We start from the raw sequence: 20,094 nt of genomic DNA, 5'->3' as shown, positions 1-20,094 counted from the left end.
AACATGGTAATAGTTGACATCTTTGTCTGGTTTCTAATTTCTTGGGGAAAAATTGGATTGGGAGCCCACCCGTCTAAACTGCATAATCAAAGAGAGTTAGTCATGTGGTAAAGACATGGTCAACTATTTATAAGCAGTGACCATGGACATCCTTCCTCATTAAAAAAGCTCTATTATAATATTCTTATAATAGACAGCAAGTAATGCAGACACCTCAATTTATTCATCAATTACAAATATTTGTATTACAATAGAATACTCACAGAGTAATCATCTAGTCCAATATCCTCATAAAATGCTAGTATTTCTAGGCCGAGCACGGTGGCTCATGCCTGTAATCCCAGCACTTTGGGAGGCCGAGGCAGGCAGATGTCAGGAGATTGAGACCATCCTGGCTAACACGGTGAAACCCCATCTCTACTAAAAATACAAAAAAATTAGCCGGACGTGGTGGCCAGTGCCTGCAGTCCCAGCTACTCGTGAGGCTGAGGCAGGAGAATGGCATGAACTCGGGAGGTGGAGGTGGCAGTGAGCCAAGATAGCACCACTGCACTCCAGCCTGGGTGACAGAGAAACTCCGTCTCAAAAAAAAAAAAAAGAAATACTAGCATTTCTCCTCCAACATGACTCATCAGTTGACATGAATTCTTTATTTGAGTACTTCCAGGGATAAGAAGATGCATTTCATTTTATTTTTCAATCTTTTTTGTTTAGGAATATCTTAATTAAATAACTCAAAATCTGATGTGTCCTCTCTCATTCAAACGTAATGTTTCCTAGACAGTCCTTCAACCACATATATTACTTACAATTAGGTGTGAGCAATGAAAGAATCAGAGTAGAGGTGGGAATGGGAGCAGTGGTGTAAACCAAATAGAATTTTAGGCCTCTCTCAAATAAATATCTTGACAGGTGGTCCAAAGCTGGTGTAATATTCCTCAGTGTAAGGAACTCTCATTCCTTATTTCTTACCATCCAATCAAGCATGGTCCAAATGGCAGCATCTACAATCTAGGTAGTTGGGCTAGGGAAACACATAAGAAAGAAGAGGCTAACACTCTACACATGCTGTCTTATAAGGAAGCTCCCCAGAGGCTGCCATGTGACATTTCTGTTTAGATTCAACTGGCTAAAATGTATTAATCTGATCCATACCTCACTGCAAAGGAGCTTGGGAGATGTAGCAAGCATGTATCTTATAAATTACTTCCCATTGTTCTGCATTCCAATGACTCACTATTAATACTGACTCATCTATTCTTTTCCTCCTACTTCTGTTTCTCCTCTTTCTGCCACAGCTGCCTAACGTCTCTCTAGCTATAGAGAATATTCTGACTACTGAATACTTCTGTTGTCTTTTGCCCATGCTCTTGGCTTCCTACTCTTTCTGTAGCTCTCTGTCAACCTTTCTGCCCATATCTTTGTAGACCTTAGATCGAAACCCTCTAAGAAAGTAGACTTTAATACTGTTGCATAAATGACTGGGCACAGTGGTGCACACCTGTAATCCCAGCACTTTGGGAGACCAAGGCAGGTGGATGACTGGAGGTCAGGAGTTCAGCCTGGCCAACAGGTGAAATCTCACCTCTACTAAAAATACAAAAATTAGCCTGGTGTGGTAGTGTATGTCAGTAGTCCCAGCTACTCGGGAGGCTGAGGCAGGATTACTTGAACCCAGAAGGTGGAAGCTGCAGTGAGCCAAGATTGCATCACTGCACTCCAGCCTAGGCAACAGAGCGAGACCGCATCTATTTAAAAAAAAAAAAAAAAAATGCCCCTACTGGGCAGTACTCTGAGGTTAGTTCACAGCCCAGTTTCCTGGCCAACCTGGAGAGGGCTGCTTGCAGTTTGACATTCAAATTTTTTCAGGGCTTAAAAACTGCCCTTATATTCCACATGTATTACAAAGGACATATTAAGAAGGATGTGTAGTGTGGGATTTGTTTAGTTTTCTAGACTACAGGCAATCTTCCTAATAGTTTTAGCATAGAAAATTGAAAAGAAAAAGACACTAATTTCAGCCTGTTAGAAATCACTAGCCAGATGTTGTAAAAAGAACCCCTAATGAAAGGTCTCCCTGGAGATTTTAAAAGTTTCTTTATATTCAACCTAATGCTCTTAAAAAGAGTATCACATTTCATTGACATACAAGGCATTCGAGTTAAATTAAAAGGTTTGAAAAACACCCTTCTCTGAATTGAAGTGTAAGGGACTGGTTTTGAAGTTTACCTATTTTCCTAGGAGGGCTTTTACTTCCCTCTGCCATAAACTGAGTAATTTTTCCCAATTTGACTTGATGCCATTCAACCTTTTTAATTAGACCTATAGTTGGATGTTCGGTTCAGGTGAAGCTGAGTCAACAGTCACACTTTAAGTCTGTTAGAGCATCACGAAGCAAGCAGTTAAACTAGAAGTGAATTTAAAAGGCAAAATATTCTCTTTGTTCAGAAATCAGGGGGAGGAGTAAAACAAAGTAATTAAAGAATTTAATTGGTAGATTTCATAAAAATCAGTGGTCAGTTATTTTCTACATACTGGATTCAAGAAATAATTTATGGATATAATCTGGAGAAAAACAAATTTATAAAAAAAGCAATATTTTCAACTTGTTTTAAATAGAACTAACACAGTTCCAACCTTATCTCTACAGGTAACTCAACTTTTTTTTTTATAAAACTAACTAATTTGCAGTTATAGTTTTCATCCTGAACTACTGCCTGCAAAAACGCACTTCCTGGTTATTCATAGCAAAATAATTCCTTTCCCCACCCCCTTCTGATTCTGATGTGATGAGGTAACTTTGAACAGTTGTGTGCATAACTCATTTTCCTCACTGCTGGAAAAACATGAGTTACTTGGGGAAAGAGGGAAATGTTTTTAAAAACAAAACAAAAAAACTCAACACTCAGTCCTGCTGCAAGTTCATTTGTTAATGGAAATAGAGGAGGAATTTTCATATTTTTTCTCCTTTACTTCAGCTCATTTAACAGAAAAGGGGGATATTCACTTATAGCTATAGTAAACATTGATTTAGAAGATTGCTTTATCTATAAGGAAATTTAGGAGAAACAAATAATGAAGAAGCTATAAAGATTCAGAATATGTAAAGACAGTGATGCTACAGAAAGTAGAGAACTTAAAGCCAAAATCAAAGAAACAGTAACTTTGGTGAGAATATGTAACAATGCATAAAGTATTGCTTGGGTGACTTTTACATATGGGCAGGCAGGTTCTGCCCACATGTTGAAAAAAATCTTCACTGGTTTTCATATTGTTTCTCCTGGACCCTAAAGTGAGCCATGGATAAAATAACAGTAATTAGGATATTCAGTAGGAATTACCTGAACTGACAACTCCCACAGGGAAGGTGGCAAATGCCAGGGCAAAAGCTAGGAAGGAACAGTGGCCTTTGCACAGTAAATTGAAACCTTTTGGCCAGGCCTCTGCTGATCTCGCAGGGAGAAAAATCACTACAAAAACTCAGAAAACTCCTTTATACACTGAAGCCCATATTTGTCTCTGCAAACACTCATCTTCCTGTCTGTGAACCATTATCCCTCTGTCTCTCTTTCCTTACACTTTGTCCCCTTCGCATGCTTGCTAATTTTACTTTGGCCTTTCTCTCCACTTCCCTGAGTGAATTTCTTCTCATCGTTTTATGTATCTCATCGTGTTAGGTTTTTCATCGTCCCTCTGTCCTTTGTGCTCTATAAATGTTTCAATGCTTACGAGTCATATGAGGAAAAGGAGTCCTCGGACCTATCAAGTAGTCTAATTTGGTATCTCTTATCTCCTCTGCCCAAATGACTTGAGCTCTGTTCCCCTAACATCAGCAGAATGTCTTCAAAGAATTAACATGCCTCCCAAATCAGCAAGGGTGAGCCCAGGCAGCTGTGTCTGAGGATTCCATTTATGCAAGAATTCTGAAAAAATTAAGGCTGAAAGAGATTTTGTTTTAAATGTACGTCATAAAAGACCAAGAGAAAATTAACTGTTGTTTCATCTTCTACTTTTTTAAAGCAGCAAAAAGATATACATCCAAGGTCATTTCATTGAAAGGTACATTATTCCTCATCTGAACCCAGTAATTAATGACAACAACAACACATACACACACACAAGAATCAGAATCTTTATAGGATGGTAAAATCCTATGTTATGGAAACAAAGCTATATTTGTTCTCAATAAATTACAATTCTTTGCAATTTCAAGTGTTCACATCTTGTTACATGCCCATAAACTTCCTACAAAATATTTCAACTTTAATACTGTGTCATTAGCTTATTAGCTTATTGTGTATTAGCTTATTGTAACATTGTTACAATACACACAAAGTAGTCCTCCCTTATCTTGGAAGAATATGTTCCCAGAGCCCCAGTGGATGATGGAGACTACAGAGAATAAGCTGTCAATTAGAACATGTGTTCTGTTCTTGTCTTCCACGCACAAATTTAATTTTAATTCTTTTAATTCTTAACTAAGCATTTATCCCACACCTTGGCTGGACCTTTCCAGTTTGAGGTGGGACAGCAAAACTGGTACAAATATTTTTCTTTGTTTCTTCTTCATAATTTCACAGACAGAAGATTTGTTCTCACTATAGATGTTAGCAACCTTGGCATGTCAGTATTTTTTTTTTCCTAAGTCAAAAAACTTTTGTCTTTTCACTTAAAAGAAGTACTTCTTTTTGGCTTCTCTTTGGCATGTCTCAATGGCCAGTATCATCACTCTTTCACTTTGGGGCCATCATTAAGTAAAATAAAGGTTACAAACACAAGCACTGGGATGTTGCAACAGTCTGATAACCCAAATGACTACTAAGTGATGGTGTCTATAGCTTCCTAGGCTTATCTTGTCCTGTGAAGACTCTGCTGGTTGTTTGTGTGTGTGTGTGTGTGTGTGTGTGTGTGTGTGTGTGTGTGTGTATTGTTGTTGTTGTTGTTGATTACCGGTTTAGACAAAGGGAAGATTCAGTTCCCAGGAGGAACCAAGGAGAACAGCAAGAGATTTCATCCCGTGTCTCAGAATGACACACAATTAAAGACTTAGGCAATGTTTTTGTAACTTTCCATGTAATATTTTCAGACTGCAGTTGACCATGAGTAACTGAAACCATGGAAGGCAAAACTGCAGATAAGAGGGCACTACTCTATAAATTTATGTAAATTATTGCTAACTTCCTTTTGAAGAGGAGTTTCTACAGCCTTGTACCCATAATAGAACCTTGTATCTCTATATAGTTTACTCTGCCCAGGAACAACACAGTAATTATAGCTAGAGATACTGAAATAAAAATATGTTGGCCAAAGTATCACCAAGCCTCTTTTTTATTTTTTCTTAACAAAACGTCGTCACCACTTCTGCCAAGGAGTTTGTTAAGAAAAAATGACGAAAAGGGGTGGAAACTGAGCATTCAGGGCTTCAGGCCAGGGCACTGCCTCAGGGTAGACAACTTTCATTCACATTTGCAGTGTAAACATTCTCTAGTAGCCTGGTGATCAGCCTTGTGATTAGGCTTATGCATGTTCAGGGTGTAAACTAAATGTAAACAAAGATTACCAGAATCTCAGAAAATCAAAATCAGAGTCTTGACAATATCAGTATAATCCCTCCTATTAAAACCACAGTTCCTAATTGTGTTTCCAAAATCACCAGCATGCCACAAGATTAATTAAATGTTTTCTGGGTGACGGGGTTGGGGGATGGTGAGGATTCATGGTCAAAAGCCTTTGGAAACAGTGGGTTAAACAGATCTCTTTACTATAAAACTTCTGTGTGTCCTTAATATGTAAACTCATTTTGAATCACCAAAAGGGTGATAAAATGCAATTTTTTCAAAACTAATTGGACTATAAAACTCTTCGATGACAGATAACATATTAACATTGCCCAAAACACAAGCGTCTCAAAAGACAATTTGGAAAATGCTACATCTGAAGTTTAGTAGTCATTGGTATCAATATGTTTATTGAATACTATGGCTATTCATCAAAATGATGAATTAATAGAAGGGTAGCTACATATATAAAACCAAATTTAGCTGTCACTTTCCTAAAAGTGTAATCAAAAAGCAAACAACAGATGTACTATTGTGCATCTGCACTCTGCAAAATAATATGAGCATCACTCAAAGTTCCTACCAACTTTAGAAACATATATTGTAATTTAGTAGAAAATTTTGTCTTCATCGCTTTCCATGTGCTTGTTTTCATAGAAGAAATATAGTGTACCTAATTAATTAACTAACTGTAAAGCATTCGCATCTTAATCCTTCCATCTCTGTCTCATAATGCTTACAAAATATTTTAGAGATTTGTCTCAGTTCCATTTTATTAAAAGATGAATGAATGAGTGGAGAAGCCCAAAATGGAAAGATTGTTTCGCGTCCAAATGTTTATTAATAGGTCACTCAATAAAAACTGCCTATACCGTTTTTAAACTGGAGATGGAAAAATCACCTATGAGTGACAAGAAGCTTCTTTCTTATTTTAGATTGCTAGGATCTTTCCTTTCTGCATTTTCCCTACTTTATTGGCTTCCAATCTGAAAACTCAGGATCTCTTTCAGATGTACAGCTCCTTTATAAGTGATGAAAATGCTGAAGCAGCTTATTCTTACACAATAAAGCCTACATATAACATGTGTCATTTTATAACTCTCATGCTAATCCAAAATAAATAGAAATCATACATGAACTGAAATCTGACCTGCTCCTTGAAGCATAGCTCAATGGGAAAGCTGGGTTTTAAGACATTAACACTTAAAAGAAAGAAAATAATTCCTTTACCTTGAAGCTCATAGATAATTTTAGAAGTTTTGGAGGCAGCTAAATTTTATCCAAAGTAAAATTTTTAATATCTTAATAGAGGTATTAAAAATACTTTAAATTCAATAATCATGTGCTAATATCTGCAACTTTCTTTAAGGCTAAATAAATGCGGAAGCCATCTTGTTTTCCACATCACTGGCTCTAGCATGCTATAGAAGATCACCATGACAACAGGAGCTGGTTTGCCTGGTGTGAAGACAACAGTGTAGGCCTCATTTCCTAGATGCATGTTTCTACTGAAGTTGATTCACCAATTAAAAGACTCTTTTCTGTCCTTGGAGGCTTCAGACATGCAAATGGTGTTGGAAAAGCTGACTGGTCATCTGCTACACCTAGTAACTCCTCTTGATTATCTAAAAATGAAATGACTCTTGTTTAATTTTTTTTAAAACTAGGTATTTCTGATTCACACTGAGCTGGGAGTTAATACTCAAATTGAGAAGACTTGCTTGAAATTGTGAACTACTATCCTTGTTATAACTTGCGATTACTCTTTAAATCCTTTAAAAAAGATTATTCTGAATGTGTTTTTAAGCATCCTCTTACCACATTATGAGATATATAGTAATGCATTGTTAACTCTTCATGTCATTCATTATGTGAATAAGAAACATAGAATGTAATGATGAAAATTAACACAGATTTTTAAAAAATATATTAAAAATGTGTGATGACACAAAAGTAATATTTAAATGTTAGTCTGAATATATTCCTATAGAATATCTTTATGATTTAAAGCAAGAAAATATAAAGCAAGTATTAAGACCCAGATTCACAAAGAAGAATTTTCTTGACATTCGGGAGCTCAAATTACAAATGTCATTAATGAGTTTTTATTTAAAATAAAGAATCGTATACCTAGTTTAGGGACAAATTAAGAAACCAAAAACTTTAACACAAGTATTTTAGAATACATATACCAATTTTAAACCATAGATTAGTATTATTTGTTGTACACAATGATAAATAATGTTTGACACCTGCCTCTGTAATGTACACTACTCTATGAATTTCTCTTTTTGGTATCAACTTAATAAATTCATACTTCAGTTTTGACATTTTACTGTCCTTAATTAAAAATGCAATGCTAAAAGTATCCAAATTATGTTACTCAATATATTTATGATTTTTTATTAAGAGAAGATAGAAGAAATACAACAAAATTAATTTTCAAGTAAAATTACACATGTCTATTAATAGACATACGATCAAGACAAACGTTATTAAACAGTGCTATTTAGGAATTATGTGCACAAATTAACAATACACACTAGCCAATTTTCTGTAATGTGTGTTTGTATATTTAACTGTTTCTTTGTATAGCTAATTAAATGTTTGTTGCAAAGTCTCATGGGACACTCATTTGCATATACCTTTTTGTAATGGCTAAACACATTCTCACTAAGTATTGCCTGATGAATAGATATTTCACAAATGCCTGCCATGGACACAACAACAAACTATGGACACATGTCATTATTACTGTAGTTCATCAGCACAACACTTCATGGCTCTCTCTGAATAATTAGACTAATTTAAAAATCGCTCATTTGCTTATGAGTGGTAGCTAGTGTAGCATTGCATTTTATTTTTAAAAGTTTAATTAAAATAAAATTGTGTCCAGTTTTTTGCCAACTTAAATTTATATAGATATTTTAATATGAATTTACATGAAGGTTTGATTTTAGGAGAAAATTTCGTATCAAATATCAGAAAATAAATGGTCAAATTCAGATATAAACTGAAACAAAAAAAGAACAACAGACAGCCGGGCTAGCTGGCTCACGCCTGTAATCCCAGCACTTTGGAAGGCTGGCCAAGGAGGGTGGACCACGAGGTCAGGAGATCAAGCCCATCCTGGCTAACACAATGAAACCCTGCCTCTACTAAAATTTCCAAAAATTAGCCGGACATGGTGGCGGAAGCCTGTAATCCCAGCTACTCGGGAGGCTGAGGCAGGAGAAAGGCGCGATCTCAGGAGGCAGAGCTCGCAGTGAGCCGAGATCGCACCACTGCACTCCAGCCTAGGGGATAGAGTGAGACTCCATCTCAAAAAAATAAAAAGAACAACACACAAAGATATGAACACTGTACTGTCTTCACACAGTAATATTGAAAATTATGTGAGATAATCTATGTAAATGAAATGCCTATCGATGGTAGGTTTACAGTAAGTATTCATTTCCTTCTAGCTTTTTCTCCAGAATGAAACAGCTTAGAATGACCTTAAGAGAACAGTATTTAACTTATAAAATTAATTATTCTAAGAGAGTTACAAGGCACACTGGCATATATAGGAGTAAAGATTATTTAGTTTGGGTGTGATCTTAGTTTTGCAGTCATATCTCATTATGAAAGCAGAAGTCACTATTTCCTCTACTTCTTATAAGTAATTGGTGGGGCTGATTAATAAGCCTTTAACACATTCAATTAAATTTTTGGCAATCTAAATATTGCTTTGCTGTTTCTTTTACATATTTCTAACTTCTTCTTGGGTAAACAGAAGAAGAAACATGTGATTTCTAATATCAGCCCTCATGGATGTTCTCAACATCTCTCAATATAGCATCACCTGTAAATTTAATGAAGTACTTTCTTTACCTTTTCTTGCAGATGACTAAAAAGCATGGGCCAGGCATAGTGGTTCACACCTATAATCCCAGCACTTTGGGAGGCCAAGGCAGGCAGATCATGAAGTCAAGAGATCGAGACCATCCTGGCCAACATGGTGAAACCCCATCTCTACTAAAAATACAAAAATTAGCTAGGCATGGTGGTGCATGCCTGTAGTTCCAGCTACTGGGGAGGCTGAGGCAGGAGAATCACTTGAACCGGGGAGGGAGAGGTTGCAGTGAGCTGAGATCGCACCACCGCACCCCGGCCTGGTGACAGAACAAGACTGTCTCAAAACAAACAAACAAAAAAAGTGACAAACACCTCCTGGACCCTACACTGTCTTGTCATGCAAAGCATTTTACCTCACAAAACAACAAAATCATGAATAATGTTTAAAAAAAATGCAGGAATTATGTAGACATTCCATTTTTGCCAATGGGAAAACTAACCCATGTGTTTCTTGCCAGGGGATCACTAAAATTTGTAACAGTTACCAGTCACAGTGCCATAATTTTGATATATAAATCAGTTTTATTGAATCAACTGGATAAATGACTATAGACAACTAAATCAACAGTTTTCTATATGTATGTGTAAAATTATGTTATATTTGCATATGTGAATCCAAGTGTATTTCAATGGCAAATGTCAGTGCAGATTTGCTCAGTGGTCAGATGACTCTGGGGAATAAAATCAAAGAAAGAAATTAAAAAGGACTTTTGGCCAGGCGCGGTGGCTCACGCCTGTAATCCCAGCACTTTGGGAAGCCGAAGTGGGCAGATCACGAGGTCAGGAGATTGAGACTATCCTGGCCAACATGGTGAAACCCCATCTCTACTAAAAATACAAAAATTAGCCTGGCGTGGTGGCGGGTGCCTGTAGTCCCAGCTACTCAGGAGGCTGAGGCAGGAGAATCGCTTGAACCAGTGAGGCAAAGGTTGCAGTGAACGGAGATCACACCACTGCACTCTAGCCTGCCGACAAAGTGAGACTCTGTCTCAAAAAAAAAAAAAAAAAAATTAAAGAAGGTTTTCTTTTTTTCTGTGCTTTTGCTTCAATTTTTACAATAAGTATGCCTTACTTGTGTATTTTTAAAAAGTCAAGTTTATTTATAGATAACATGGAATTCACCAACATGCTGTGCTCTCACTATGTCAATGAACATCCACCAAATGTGGCCCTTAGAATTGAGTCACTGACGGCACTGAAGAAAGGAGGTAATGTTTACAAATTCAGGCAAATTATCATCTTAAAACATCAAATTTAACTTATCTCACATATGAACAAATACAACTTGATAATATATTTTATGCAAGATGCTTTGCTGGGCAACGCATGGGATGCAGTTTGTTCATCAGGAGGCTGTGTGGCTTGCAGGTTAAGATGAAATGCTATGGCTATGAGAGTTATTAGCTCTACAGCCCTGAGTAAACTAACTGACTCTCTGAGCATCCGTTTCCTCAAATGACAAACGGTTATGGTAACAGTGCCTATCTTATAGAATTGTTGGGGGATTACGAGGTATTGTTTTGTAATTTTTGTAAAGTGCTTAGAACAGATCCTGGCACTTGGAGCACTCTAAATGTAGTATTTTATTTTGATTAATGAATTCAATATGAAGTGATGGAGAGATGGTTCCAGCTGTCTTAAATCATTTTGGAACAAGGAGAGATAGAAGCAAGCCAATAAACAAATAAAATAATATAATATAATAAATAAATAAATAAACCAGAACTGCTGATTGAATTGTAATAGATGGTCTCTTGATATAGTTTATGTTCTAATTAAATAGAGAAACAAACTACAAATGTTGTATAATACAACATGTTGCATTACGATGATTCTCTGAATAAAACCATGAAGAAACAGAGGCAAGTGACCTATTCTACCTATGAAGGCAGAGAAAGTCCTAGAAAGGATATGACACTCTTGCTGAAGTCTAAAATAAGAGTATAAGACACAGGCCTTGAAAATCATGTTCAGCTAGGTCTCCTATGCACACTTTTGCTCAGGTTTGTAGGTTCAAATCCAAACTGATTAGCCTTGGAAAAAAATAGTCTATATAGTCTGGCCCCAAATTATTTTTCCAGTTTTATCTGTTTTATTCCATCTTAACAGCCATTAGAATTTTTGTTGTTGTTTTTGTTTGTTTGTTGTTTTGTGAGACAGAGTTTTGCTCTTGTCTCCCAGGCTAGATTGCAATGGCATGATCTCTGCTCACTGTAACCTTAGCCTCCTGGGTTCAAAAGATTCTCCTGCCTCAGCCTCCCAAGTAGCTGAGATTACAGGCACCCACCACCTTTCCCACAATCCCGAATCCAGTGGTGCTAGAGACAAATGTGTTATAGAATTCAGAATGTTTCAGAGTTTAGATGGTAACTTGGTGTACAACTTAGATGATGTACCAGAAGTCTGGGGCAGCACCATATCGCATACATCAATATAGCTGGAATAAAACATAAAATTACTAATTGCATTAGTAATTCAATTCAGTTGAGGTTTTCTGAGATAAGAGGAGATCAATATTAACACCAAATGAGTTAAGAAAAAAATGTTTAGTTTTTGAAACTTTTTAGATTTGAGAGTGTGAATAAGAGATTGTTGCTCTCTGTCAAAAATATGCTGTGCTCCTTCTTCTTCTGTAAAAACTATTTCCTATTTCCTTTGTCACTAATGCCCCTTCTCCTCACAATTTAATCCTCAAGGCCCAACTTAGACACCATCATCTTGATAAAGATAATCTATGACAACCATGATACTCTTCTGTATTTCGTTAATACTTTGGGGATCTCTGCTTATTTTGTTTTGATAACAGTGTATGCCAATTATTTGTTAAAATGTGTGTCACTACCTCTTCACTGTAAGCTTTTAAGGTCAGGAATTTTATCTTACTCTTCTTAATATCCACTGTTTATCATATAGTATCTGCTGTATGGTAGCTACTCAATATTAGTGGTAGAATAGAGAATTAACTTGTATACTTATACAAGTATGTGTAGGAAAGTTTAAACTTTCCTGCTGGAGGTTAGGTAATTGAGTCTGCTGAAATAAACAACCAACAAACAGATTAACAGGAGAAAAGGCAAACAAGTTTATTAATGTGCACATGTACATGGCAGCCACACAAAATATGAAGCTCAAGAAAGGGCCTAATGGTTGAAGTTTGAATTCCTTCTTCATAGGTGAGCAAAAAGTGGAGAATATAGGTAATTTTAAAGAGAAAGTAAATAATTTTTAGAAAAAAATGAATGGGTCAGAGCAACACAGAGTTGTATCCTGGGACAAGGTTCCTCTGGACTTGGGGGAGGTGGTGACAAGTTATGGGAAGATGAGGGGCAGAGCTGCACTGCAAACGAAGGTTGTCTTAGGATGCAGATAAAGTCTATAAGGTTAGCAAAAATTTTTCAGAGCAGCCTCCAGAAGAATAGGCCATAGCCTGTCTGAGTGTGGTGATAACTTTTTAATCTTCTCTCCAGTAATTCATCTTCCCTGGTTGTTTGATGAGATTGCTAGGTAGGGAGTTTAAGACGACTGCATTCCTTTTGAAAGAACTTCCCTCAGTCAGATAAGGGAACTTCAGAGAGAACACCTCCCTGCACTAGGGAAGGGAAGTCAGACAGAGACCTTGGTGCTGAGGCTTATTTCTGAGGCCTTTCAATCTCCTTTGTTCAAAGCACTCAACATGCCAACATGTCATATTCTGAGGTATTGTTTTCTGAGCCCCAACATATGCAAAACTCTACCAACATGCTTTGAGTGGTAGAAGTTAGATAAGCAGTTGAGACTAAAGGTCTCTACCACTCACAGAAGAACAATCAGAAAAAGTTCACTTCCATGAGATAGATTGAGGATAGGATTTAGGAGACAGTAATTGAAGAAGTATGCTTATAAAAGGTAATCCAAGCTTAAAGAGCATACTGAGGAAGTGATCCAGATGAGCTAGATGGAATTCATGTCACGGGGACAAACAGGAGATAAAACCACCGAGGAAGGATGCTGCCAAATCGAAGAGCACCCGGACCTCTGTGGTAATAGAGTCTGTTCTCCTATAGCAAAACAGACACCAGTATTTTCGACTTCTGTATTGGACACGGGAAAAACTAGCAGAGTGAAATTGAGCAATAAATCTTTCCATGCTGATATGTTGTGCTTTGGTAAGAAAACAATTTTTACTGACTAATAAGCAAAACAATTTTTAGGTGGATGGTTGATGAAGGAAATCATTGCTCATTCCTGCACACTGAACCATGAAAAACAAGTATAGGTAAGTTGATTTGACTGTGAGGCAGTAAAATCAATGAAAAAAAAAGGTTAATAGTTTTCTAAAGAAAAAAAGAGATAATTGATGGATGAGTTTTTAAAATGCTTTTAGTTCTTTATTCCAACTCCAGGAGGAAACAATATACTTGCCAACTTGTTTTAAAAAAAATGAGGAAGGTGGTATAGAACTTACAAATATAAAGGGAGAGAAAACATGCAATTTTGGAAAATTTTAATTGGTGACCCTGGTTATGAAATATTTTTTAAAGAAAAATACTCAGTGTTTTGTGGGAGTATACTAATTATCAAAGTGGATGTTATGTATTTTATCACTTTTTTTCCAAAATATGTTGCCTGTAATGTTAATTATTTCCTACTACTGGATTAAATGTTAGTAAAAATTTATATTTCAAGAATGACAGACTGAGAGTAGGTCTGGATATTCCTGTAGTATGATTTTGATGAGTCCATCACAGACATCGCTCTCATTCCAGCATCAGCCTTTAGCCTACCATGAAGACCAAATATCAACCATGAGAGATTATTCCACTGACTCTTGCAAGGTGTTCACCTACATCTATGCAGATGTGTTTTCCTATTCAAATGCAACCTTCTCCTAAAAGTAGTCCTTTAAATTTATATCAGCTGTTATTGTTCGTACCCATTTACTCATCATTACCTGTAAAGTTCAAGGTAATGAGAGAGGATGTTGGTTAGATTAAATGAAAGGTAGGAAGAGAGGTGTGCTGTGAAGAGGGATGAGAGAGAGGTAAACTTCACTGTTGAAACTTGACTGTGTTTAATGACATTGCACACAAGTGAAAGTGCATTCCTCAAATGCCAACCCCTCCTCCCTTGTAGGACCTCATTTCACAGTAGAGTTGACCCTCAGTTAATCATAAAATGGTATAAATAAGGAGACTGAATCTCCCAATCATGTCTGTTAATTTAAGTATTACCCTGCCCGACTCTGTTGGCTCTTTTGAGTTGCCCCCTTTTAGAAACTATTTCAGATTCTCCGGCAACACGTTAAGAGATTGTATTGTGAAGCCACTAAGCAAAAAATAGATGCCACATTTACAAAAAGAAAAAATATTTTCAACTAAAACAGTAACCAAACAATTATAAGCAAATGTTTGCATTAAATTAATGGAGGTGGTTTCCTTTCGTAAGTAAAAGCACACAGCATTAGAAGTAGTAGCACTGATAGGTTAAAGATCCATTAAACTTTTAGCCCTATCCATGTTAACATGAACTTTATTGTAATTTAATTACATGTATTTAGTTCCTATTTAGTTCATATTACAATAACTGTCCCAAATCCTTTTTGAAGCAAAGAGAAATGAAAATAAATAAATCTTGCTTTAACTGAAGGTACACTTAGAAAAATGAGATCTAATACAGAGTAACAGGCTGCTAGACCCTTTCAGTCACTTCCTTATATAGCTAGTAAAAAGCCTGGAATTTTTAAGCAGAATTTGTGCAATTTTGAGAGGAAATGTGTTCTCATGGCCTTTCATCTCACAAACTCAGTTTTTGTTATATTTTCTTCTGTATATATCTAGCACAATGTTACACTCACCATGGAGTCTGAATAATTTGATGAAGATTATATGGTGAAAAGCAATAAAATAGACTTTGTGAATCTTAGAAATATGTATGTCTCTGTCTTTCCCCTGCCTCTTATACAAACACACACACAAACACACCTGCAAACACATATACTTCTGTTAAGTCATTTGTACCCTAGCCTAATCCCAAAAAGAATAAGTGGTGACATATTTTTAAAATGCATAAATATAGCAACTGTTGCAACAAAATAATGAATAAAAATAAATTCTAAAAGGAAAAACCAGTGAATGAACCTACACAGGAAATCCTACCTGAGGAGCATTGCTGTGATTGTTCCAAGTTCTAGTTCATCATTTCCTAATGGCCTAAGCAGAGACAACATGATGGATTGCAGAGCTATCATTTTCTATGAAAAGAAAGCACACCAGCTCATCAACAAAGATAAACTTTCCTATCCCTGAGTTTGAAGAAGAATTTGTCAAAATGATCTTTATATAAGGGACAGGGAGCTCCATAACGTCCCCCACAGCAATTTTACAAGCAATATAGATGCGTTCCACATGGCTATTCCTCATATCGCTCTGACAATGAAGCCAAGCATGCTAAAAACTGTAGTTCTATAAAGGCAACGCAGGAAGTAAAGTTGGAAAATGAAGAGAGACAGGAGAGGTTGGAAGAAAGAAAAGACACAGACCTGCATGTTTCTGCAACATGGCTTAATACAAGTTTATGCTTAAATAATATCTAAACTGAATAGATAATACTTTTAGAATATATTGTGGGAATATCAGTGTCTCCTCTGAACTTCTAATGAAAGTTAATTGGTAGATAATTCAGATATACTAAGTCGTTAATCATGCCACCAGACACATAGATAACAAAGTTGGTATTATTATAATTGAATAAATTATCATATGTTTGCCATATTGAATAGTCAAATCATATACACATGAAGTGGTCTGGAGACATGAGAAAAATGTGGTCTGTTTTATTTTGTTTTGTGTTTCTCCAGAAAAATAGCTTTGTATTTTGAATAAGTTCATGGCAGAAGTGTCAAATTCTGCCCCATACAGCAGTGTAACTGTAAACACTTATGTGTGTAACTTAAACACTTAAACACTTCCTTGACTGATGTGTTTAACTGGCTTCATGGAGATCTTTAAAGCATTAAAATTGTATTCCAAAGCTCTCTAGCTTGCCGAGAAGAAAGACAAATGTTAAATGTGCAACCTGTAAAGGTGAGTTGGTTACCTATCACTTATCAAACTATTAGCTTGAAATTTGAAACATCCTTTACAATATTAAATGAAGCTGGACATTGCAAGAGCTTTGTGGTTATAGTTGGGTTTGAATCTCAGCTCTGGCAAATATTAAGGAAGTGAGCTTAGACAAGTGCTTCAATGTTTGTTAGCTTCAGTTTCCTCATCTGTAAAATGGTGATAATAATACTTCCCTTGGAGGTTGTCTGGAGGTTGAGAGGTCATATGGTAAATGTACTGTGCCTGAAATCTTGTGTGCAAAATAGTCAATCAACCACCCAATAAGCCATCGCTATTAAGCATTTGGAATATTATAATCCAATCTTCAGAATTGGGTCCTCCTTTCTTTACAAGGAAGCGGAGACTCCAGTTCATTCCACAAAGTGTTTGCTAAAGAGTTTGTGGTCTCTTAATACCAAAACCTATATAAAAATAAATGCATACGCAAATAAGAGGAAAAGCTAAGCAGCTTTGTTTGTTTTTTTAAGTAGCTTAGGTTGCAAACATACCTCTTGCTTTGGCTAATATGTGAACCATATAAATCATGAGTTTTATTCTGTCTATACCTGTAGAGGACCAAAAAAAAATGTTTTTAGTGAGTTTGGATGAAGAGGTTTCATGAAAACTATCTATAGCAATTTATGAAAGAAAAATTTAATATTTCCATCATAATTTTTGTGGAGTTAAATTTTTACATAAATGAAAATTGATACAGGAGCTTCGGCAATGCATGAAATCCATTGATTTCTCTGTGGCACTCAATTAACAATAACTTCTTCTAATAGACCATCATATGACACCATTAGCTCACTTTTTACCACTAATAGAGCCTCCAAATATCAAGAAAATCAAAGAAAGCCAAGGGCATCCTAGAAGAATAGTACTTTGCAATGAACCGATCATGAAATGTTGGTGATTTTGAGTATGTGTATGTGTGTGTTTTAATATGGATAAAAATGCATTTATCTCTCTCTCTCTCCGGTAATTGTATGAGTGGGAAGAACTATACTTCTGCAAATCAACTATTAATTTTCTTTCATTTTGTTTACTATCTGCAAGAATGGGACAGTATTGACTCTCATATCTGTATATCTTCTCTCATGTAAAGGTTGTGCGGTGTTGCAGTAATAATTTGTGTTTCTGAATTAGATCAACTGTATTTTAACTCTGTTTTCTCCTATCAATTAGTTGAGAATCTTGAGACACACATGCACACATAGAAACATCTTCAAACCTTGGTTTCTTCATATGTAAATAGGGTTGATAACAACTATCTCCTACTTTAAGTCAATTTTTCTTTTTTAGTGGGAGTAAAATAACCTTTTCTTCCCCTGTACATGAAAGTACCACTATACAGGGACTGACCGGAGTATGAATCAAAACTCAAGTGAGTTTTAATGGCAATTTTTTCCTCCAACACTGAATAGATAAGGAAAGGGAAAGAATTTCAGTTAGCCAGGGATGTTAAGGGGTGTACATCTCTACCACTTCAGGTATGAGACGCACCAATGGCAAAGGAGGACTGGGGTGTTATCCTGACAGCCACTTACCCTTAGAAACCCTGTTCCCTTCTAGCAAGCCAGAAGAAAAACAGAACTATCAGGGATCCTCAGAGCGACATGAACAGCCTGCCGGGGAAACGTGTGTGCTGTGGTCCAGTATGTCCCAGAGAAAGGCTGTGAGCAAGCCCCAGCCAGCACTATAGGTCCAGTGGGACTGAGTGCAGTCTGACTCCTCTGAGGCAAGAAGAGATGGGGAGGTGGGGGTGAGGCAGCCTCATCACATCTAGAGTGAGGGAGTGCTAAAGAGTGGGGCTTTTCAAGGGGTGCCAGCAAGACAGGGCAACCCCACCCAAAGAGATCTTTTAAAATGATAGATAAAATGCAAGCCCACATTTACAGTGAATCTATAATTAAAATGTGGCGGCATAGTCAGTTGCCTCAGGTAATTCTATACCTAAAGCATACAGCTTTCAAATTCCTTAGGGGATGCTTTTGTGTCCAGATAAAAATCTCATTACAAAATGGCTTCTCCTTGGAAGACTTTAGATCCCAGGAAGAGGGATTTGTCCCAGGGCCCCCTTGCCAAGATGGGGGTGCGAATGAAACCCTGTATGAAATGTATCTGGCCCATAGGAGGCACTCAATGCCTGCTAGTGCCTTAATGTAGTTCGATTAATTTCTCCATTCTTTCAAAAAATATATATATATTTTTTTTTTTTTTTTTTTTTTGGGGGGGGACCGAGTCTTCCTCTGTCCCCCAGGCTGCAGTGCAGTGGTGCGATGTCGGCTCACTGCAAGCTCCACCTCCCAGGTTCACGCCATTCTCCTGCCTCAGCCTCCCCAGTAGCTGGGACTACAGGCGCCCGCCACCACGCCCAGCTAATCTTTTTGTATTTTTAGCAGAGACAGGGTTTCACCGTGTTAGCCAGGATGGTCTCGATCTCCTGCCCTCGTGATCCACCCGCCTGGGCCTCCCAAAATGCTGGGATTACAGACTTGAGCCACTGCGCCCGGCTAAATATAGATTTATTAAATGTCTCCTATGTGGCAAGCATTGGCCTTGGTCCTAGAACTAAGCAATGACTAAGAAAGGCAAATCCACATGCTCATGGAATAAAAAGGGCAGCTTTGACCTGTGCTTTAAATGAGTTCTTCCAGACATGGTCTTAGCAGTTCAGGTTGTTAGAAAGAGCACTTTATTAGGAGTTAAAAAGATTGGAATTCAACTTCTACCATTAATTAATTACGATTTTGGAAAAGCCATTTAATGCCCCTGGATGTCAGTTTCTGTGGAAAAAAAAGAAAGAAAAAAAAAATTGGATGCCTAAGTTCTAAAGCCTCTTTTGTCTGAGCATAGGTAACTACGTGGTCATCAAACATGTGTCCTTGGGCTTGTTCGTGCCATGCCAAGTTCACTAGTCTTTTCTAAAGTGCTGTTTTTCTTGCCTGACCCTATTACCACTCTCTCTTTATGCGTAGCTGACTAATAAAGGCAGCAGGGTTCTTTCGGCCCACTTTTAGTCATGATCCTGTAGCAAAACAGTTTGCAGATCAAAGTGACTAGCAAGACTTAGAGGGCAATCATTGACGAACAGGTCTCGGTTACCCTCTCCAGCAGTGGACACTGCTCAGAAGCTGTCTACACCATGATTTAACACTGTGACCTTGTTTTGAAATAGTTCTTTTTGACACCAGATATCCAACAATGGCTATGTTCGCAGACCTTGTGCAGTACCCATAGTACTCATGGATGTCATTTTGCTCCAAAATGTGCTATATCAACAGCCTGTCTCAACACCATCTCCTCTCTCAGGTTTCCTGAGAAAAGGAAGGCACTGGGGTGAAATGAGGAGACTCCACTGAATTGATGGGTGAGCCTCAGCCTTATCTAGATTCCCCCATGTTTCAGGGTAGTTTTGTGCACTTTGGTGATGCTGAGAACAGATTGATGCCAATAAGCCATTTGAGATAAGAACTAATTGGAAACAGAAGGTTGAAGAATGATTATGTTGGGAATGAGCAAAGGGGACAGACAAGTAATTATTCAGGCAGAAT

Source organism: Rhinopithecus roxellana, chromosome 4, assembly GCF_007565055.1.
Source record: "Rhinopithecus roxellana isolate Shanxi Qingling chromosome 4, ASM756505v1, whole genome shotgun sequence".
Classification (NCBI taxonomy): Eukaryota; Metazoa; Chordata; class Mammalia; order Primates; family Cercopithecidae; genus Rhinopithecus; species Rhinopithecus roxellana.
This window is presented reverse-complemented; position numbering follows the sequence as displayed.